Below are 6,995 nucleotides of genomic sequence, written 5' to 3' on the forward strand. Positions count from 1 at the left end.
CGCACTGGACTACAGCTTTTGTGGCCTCAGTTTCCTCATGTATAAAATGGGTATAATTATAGTGCCTAGTTCATGGGGTTGTTATGATTAAATGACTTCACTGACATAATCTCAAGCAGCAGTGTCTGTCTATAGAATTTCCAATTATGAATCCAGAAGACTTTCAGTTCCTCCCTCTGTCTGACATCCCAGCAGGTGGCATGTAAGGCCCAAGAGTAGGAGGTACAGGCTCTAACACTTTTGGCAAGTAAGGATTGTCTACTGGTGTGAGGTCATAGGGAAGTATAGGGCCAGATCTTGGGGTAAGATACAGACTAAAATGTGGAACGCTGCAAGAATTTGCATATCATCCTTGTGCAGGGGCCAGGCTAATTTTGTCTAGTATTCCAATTTTAGTCCATGTGCTGCCAAAGTGAGCACTGGAGAGGAAGTAATTTAAGGATACCTAAGAATATGTTGTATCCCTAATTCTTGGAAATGTGTGTGGCACTCAACAAATATTTGTTGAATGGATGAATGTGAATGCATGTGCAAAGGGAGCACAGACTTGAAATATTACTGCACGTTCTGGCCCTGTGTTGGTATCAAAAGAATTCAGAAGGGATCCCCACTTTCTCCATGTGAGGTCTTCGCAAAAAAAATGTCTGACTGTGTCCTGCTGACTGCAATGCGTTTCCAGACTCTCTCCCAGTAGCCTGCAGCTGCTTTCTCCCTTTCTGTTTTGGGACACACAGGTCCCAGATGTGTGAGTGGAAAGGAGGACTGTTTACCTGCCTAGGAAAAAGCCCATTAGGAGTAGTTTTGGACCTGATTGCCTTTCTAAAGTGGTAGCCAGAATTAGAAACACATAGGTGGCCATTTTCCTAAGTGAAAACCAAGCAAAATAATCTGTGTTTCAAAGTGCCCAGGTGATAGGGGTGTCCTGCTTTCCTAATGCGTTGCGGTATTTTGAGCTTTTTCTAAACAAGGGCCATTGGTGTTTTGAAAGCTAACAGGCAGGGGTGGATAGACACAAGAACAGCGGTGGGGTCAGAATGCCCTCCCTCCTGTCAGTGTACAGGACACGTGCTGGTGCTTGTGGACGTGTGTCCTGGCCACATGTCTGAGACAGTCCCTTAGCTCAGCTTGGAGCCCACAATTTCCAGGGCTCGAGGCCATGTGACTAGGTACAGTATGGTTGCCCTGTTCTTTGGCAAGGACAAATCAGTGGTCTTGGCAGGGCTGGCCAGGTCCCCCCACATGTGTCTGAAGGAAGCTATTGTGGACGTTCAATGAGATAGATAAGTCCCAGGTTGGAATATAGTAGGTACAATAAGTGCTGGCTTCCACTTCAGTCGCTCTCTGTTAGGATGAGTTCTGTTACAGGTAACGGAAAACGACTGCCCTGTACGATGTGCGGGTTTATTTTTGTCACATATTATGATGTCTGGAGGTAGATGGTGGCTGTTTGGTTCTAGATTCAGCAGTTTCAGGGTTATTGTCTCTACAGCTCTCTTGATGTTTGTCTCATGTATACTACCTGATGGTCACAAGATGGCAGCAGCTCCAGATGTCACCTCTATGCCAGGAAGAAAATGGAAGCCATTGGGATTTGTCCCCCTTCTTGAACACCTTTCTTTACAAATGTCCCTCTATCCCCAATAGAATTCTGATTATGCCTCAGTGGCAAGGGCTGGGTTACAAGCTCTCCCCTAGCTGCAAGGAAGGCTGGGAAATTTTAGGATAAAGGCTTGTATGATTGATCATCTGTTTAAAAATTTTAATTTTTCGATTACAGTTGCCATAGAATATTATATTAGTTTCAGGTGTAAAGCGCAATCATTAGACATTTATATAACATAGGAAGTGATCACCCCAATAAATGTAGTACCACCTAGTTATTATAACACACATAGTTATTACGATAGTAGTGACTATATTCCCTATTCTACACTTTGCATCCCGATGACTATTTTGTAACTACCAATTTGTATTCTTAATCCCTTCCTTCCCTTCACCCACCTCCAATCCCCCTCCCATCTGGCAACCATCAAAATGTTCTCTGCGTCTGAGTTTATTTGTTTTGTTTGTTTGTATATTTTTGTCCTTCAGATTCCACGTACAAGTAAAATCATATGGTATTTGTCTTTCTCTGTCTGACTTATTGCACTCAGCATACTACCCTCTAGGTCCATCACATGTTGTTGCAGATGGCAAGATTTCATTCTTTTTTATGGCTGAGTAATGTCCCTTTGTATATATACCATTTCTTCTTTATCCATTCATCTATTGGTGAACACTTAGGTTGCTTCCCTATCTTGGCTATTGTAAATAATGCTGCAATGAACGTACAGATGCACATGTCTTTTTGAAGTAGTGTTTTGAGTTTCTTCGAATCAATACCCAGAAGTGGAATTACTGGGTCCTTTCCTTGTCTCTTGTTATAGCTTTTGTTTTAAAGTCTATTTGTCTGGGGTATTGCTACCCCAGCTTTTTTTCATTTCCATTTTCATGAAATATGTTTTTCCATCCCTTTACTTTCAGTCTGTGTGTGTCTTTTGATCTGAAGTGAGTCTCTTGTAGGCAGCATTTGTAAGAGTCTGTTTTCTTATCCATTCAGCCTTCCTATGTCTTTTGATTGGAACATTTAATCTATTTACATTCAAAGTAATTGTTGATAAATATGTAGTTATTGCCATTTTATTATTCATATTTTCCTTCTCCTTCTGCTTCTTTTTCTTCATGAAGTTATGGGAACTTCTCTCCCTACTGGAACCCTGGGCTGGGGAGCCTGGTATGGGTGTGGGCCCCCTCACTCCTCAGGGGGCACCTCTGCAGCCAAGATATCCCTCCGGATTTTTAACTGATACATGTGGGTATGGAACTAGCCTGTTTTGTGTCTCTGTCCCCTCTTACCAGCCTTGAGGCGGCTTCTTCTGTATGTCCTTTGTAGGACTTCTGTTCAGCTAGATTTCAGGCAATTCTCAATGATGGTTGTTCTGTAGTTTAGTTGTAATTTTGAGGTGGTTGTGGGGGGAGACCAGCCCAGCGTTTACCTACTCGGCTATGTTGACCAGAAGCCATGTGATCGATCATCTTGAACATATTATCTTCCCACCGCCACCCCAAGAAAGATGTCACAGATGGAGTTCTCCAGAAGCAGATGCTGAGATAGAGTTGCGCATGGAGGATGTTTATTAGGGATTAATGCCTATGGAAGGGAAGGGGAGAAAGCAGGACTGGGCAGAAGAAGCAGTTGAACTGCAGTGTAGGCCTGACGAGCCCACCTTGGGGAGCTCTGGAGCATGTATGATCCGTCAAAGTCTTCCATACTGGGCTGGAATGGCTGGGCCTCTATACCCACCAGTGATAACCAGTGGTCAGTTATTGGATACGGGCCGGGCAGGAACAGGTGGTCATCCTAGGTAAGATGAATGGTGTTCTGCAGCTCAGACAAATCCTGAAGGAACTATTGCTGGAGGCTTCTTGCTGTCAGTGGGAGCAAGTCCTCTGAAGAGAGACCTGCGTGGTGTCGCTCCTTGTTCATCCCCAAAGAAGAGGGGGATATGTGCCGACACAGAGATGTCACCGGCCGATATTGACAGGGGTGTTTTCACTGTGTCCACCCAGGGACTGAGTTTTACAGCGTGGTAGATAATGTGGGAGATATCTGTGATCCGGGTGCCCCCCATAGAGTGATATATAATGGCCACCTACATGGGGGTGCTGACCACAACACCTCCTGTGACTAAAGTACCAGGTTAGGTCCGTGCTTGTCTGGAAGCTCGTGTTATTATGATAAATGGTTAGTTAGAACAAGCAGAGGCAGAGTTACTCATTACTCAAGGATGAGCTGACAGCAGGGGCAGCTCTGGGGAAGGAACAAAAAGACGGCTCATCTATGAATGTTATGGGAAGGCTGGGCACATTTTGTGATCATCTAAATTTAATCTAGGGCTTTCTGATATCTGTTCATGACACCCCCACAGCAGCCAGCCACTTGCTATGTAACTGAGGTTTTTAAAACCATATTTATATATTTTATTTTGGAATAGTTTAAATTTATTGCAAAATTGCAAAGGTACAGAAAGTTCCAATATATCTCTCACCCTGTTCCCCCCGTTGTTAATGTTACATCGCCATGGTGCATTTGTTCAAACTAAGGAACCAACCTCGGTCACTGCTGCTGACTAAGCTCCACGTTTTATTTTGATTTCACCAGGTTCCTGTTAATGTCCTCTTCCTGTTCCAAGATCCCATCTTCCATTGATTGCGCCTTGCACACCACATTGCATTGTCATGTCCTTCTTAGTCTCTTCCAGTGTGTGACAGTTTCAGGCTTGTTTTTCGTGACTTTGACAGTTTTGGGCGGTCCTGGGCAGATATTTTGTAGAAGGTCTCTCAATTTGGTTTGTCTGAAGTTTCTCTTTGTCTGATGTTTCTGGTTGGACTGGGGTCACGAGGTTCTGGAAGGAACACCACAGAGGTGAGGTGCCTTGTCACATCATGTCAGGGGCACGTGACCCCCACATGGCATCCCTGGGATGTTAGCCTTGGTTACTTGGTAAAGGGGGTGCATCTAATTGGGTGACAATTACTTGTTTGGCCGGAGGGAACTTAACATTTTTAGGTGAATTTCTTTTGGGTCTTAAATCCCTACGTTTACTCATGGAAGGGGTATAGGAAGTGATACCTGAGCATTAATTAGCTGTGATACTGGTGGAAGGGCATTTCCACATGGTTGGCCAATAGTCTGTCTTCCGTTCCTCCCCACACCCTCTTTCCCACCCTTTCTCTACCAGACCCAACACTGTCCAGTGCCAACACACATCCTCTGCCACGAGAATGTCAGCAACCACTCGCCAAACACTCCAATGGCCCGGGAACTTCTTTTCTTCCTCCTTCCTTTATTTCCTTCTCCTTCTTTTTGTTCATCTACATATTTTAATATTTATGTTCACATGCAAGTGTACCAATATATTTATTTGTTTAAATGGCATGCAGAAGAAAATTAGCTCTATTTTTTCCAACTCAGTGCCCAACTATTTTAATACTATACATGGAAAATATTTGTGTTTCCCAACCAAGTGTGAGATTTATTTTTACTCATACTCTAGGTTTCTAATATTTTTTATGCCTCTAAATCTTTATCTATTTTTAAATGGAAATATACATAACATAACATTCATGATTTTAAAGAATACAACTCAGTGGTCTTTAGTACATTCGCAAGGTTGAACGACCCTCACCACTATCTAATTCCAGAACATTCCATCACCCCAAAAAGAACTCCCATACCCATTAGCAGTCACTCACCATTCACTACTTCCCTCAGCCTCAGGCAACTACTAATCTTTCTGTCTCTATGTGACAGTTTAAAAGATGCTTCTCTGGGCTATGTTTAACTCTGGGATCACCAAACCCTTCATTTTTTCTCACTTTCTCATTTTTCAAATTCAAAACTGAACAAAACCCCAACACCTGTAAATTTTCCTATTTAAAATTCAGTGTAAAAATTACAAGAACATTCAAAATAACAAACCACAGACCTCTTCGTCTGAATCTCTTGAATTTCAAGGAGATCTTATGAATAGAGAATGAGTTATTTTGTTTTCTGAACTCTTCAGTGCAAGGAACAGGTCAAGGTATTGTGTGCATGTGTGTGTGTGTGTGTGTGTGTGTGTGTGTGTGTGTGTTTAAAGAACATTTTTTCTTTGCATTCTGCCAGATCCTCTTTTGGAAACTCAAGGTAATAAGTCCTTTTGTACCTCCAAGCCCATTTTCCTGTGGTTGATTCACAAAGTGTAGCAACTGAGTCAAATTAATGATAAAAAGCAGGAGTTTCCTGAGTAGGGAAGACAAAATAATCCATGTTGTTCTGAGTTCTTCTAGATACCACTGGGTCTGGTTGAAGGACCAGATATAATGAATGTCCAAACAGAATCTCTATATTTATGTTAAAGTATAAATATATTTTCCTGATTAAAAAAATCATTGTTAGCTCTTCATAGTTGTCACAAAGTAACTGAGGGCCTGTAACTTGCCTCAAGTCTTCCTGTTTCCTTCGCCTGGTTAACATTTGAGGTCCTGTGTTTTGAGTGTTGTGTTTCTGTGGGCATCGCCTTGGTGACATGATGGCAGTAGAGGTCTGCACCACTGAGTTGTCCCCACCAGGGTGGGATGGTGGAGAGCCGGGCTTCTCAACCTTCACTGTGACTCCAAATCACCCAGGGATCTTGTCCAAACTGAGATTCTGGTTCTGCAGGTCTGAGCGGTGCTGATGTAGCTGGTTCACAGACGGTACTTTGAATAGCAAGAAAAGAGACCTTGCCTGTTTAAGATTTTGAGAAGCAGTGCTCTGAGGAGCTAGCCCAGTGTGGAATTCACTCTGAGGATGGTGGGAGAGCAGCACCCTGCACGCAGAGACAGCCACAGATGTCCCAGCTGTGTGTGCATCCCGGGCTTCCAGTGTGTGGCCAGAGCGAGTGGCCAGTGGTTCCACCCTGGGGCTGCCCAGAGGGTGATTTGGACATTGTACGGCCTCTGAGCTCAATGTTCTGACCTTCCCAGAGAGACTGTGAGCCACTCAGTATCATTTAGTGAATTCCTTTTCTGTCTCAATTAGCCAGAGCGGGTTTGTTATTTAGAAGCAAGAATCTGAGCCACTCTTGCGTTCCAATTGGGGTCGGTAGGTATTGGCTACCTGACAGCGAGGTGGTGTCTAACCCCAAGGCTTCATCAACTTGGAAAGGCTGCTGGGAGGGATTCCCAATGCCTGCGCCGAGAGACTGGACTAGGAAATGGCCGCGTGCATATTCTATATTTGGCGGCCCTGTATCACCGTCTGTGTTAGTTTCCTATGCTGGTGGAACAGATCACCGCAAATCTAGTGGCTTCAAACAGCAGAAATGTATTCGCTCATAGTTCTGGAGGCCAGAAGTCCAAAATGGGTCGGCAGGGCTGCATCCTTTCTGGAGGCTGCAGGAGGGAATCAGTTTCCTTGCATGTTAGGGCTT

General features: G+C 43.8%; 1 non-coding gene across 1 annotated transcript; it reads right to left on the bottom strand.

Moving 5' to 3' along the window:
* Nucleotides 1-315: 315 nt before the first annotated feature.
* LOC117016361 (U6 spliceosomal RNA) lies at nucleotides 316-420 on the bottom strand. Its single transcript, XR_004421885.1, has one exon. It is a non-coding gene; the product is annotated as a U6 spliceosomal RNA (small nuclear RNA).
* Nucleotides 421-6,995: the final 6,575 nt, after the last annotated feature.

The sequence above is a fragment of the Rhinolophus ferrumequinum genome, chromosome 23 (genome assembly GCF_004115265.2).
Source record: "Rhinolophus ferrumequinum isolate MPI-CBG mRhiFer1 chromosome 23, mRhiFer1_v1.p, whole genome shotgun sequence".
Taxonomy (NCBI): Eukaryota; Metazoa; Chordata; class Mammalia; order Chiroptera; family Rhinolophidae; genus Rhinolophus; species Rhinolophus ferrumequinum.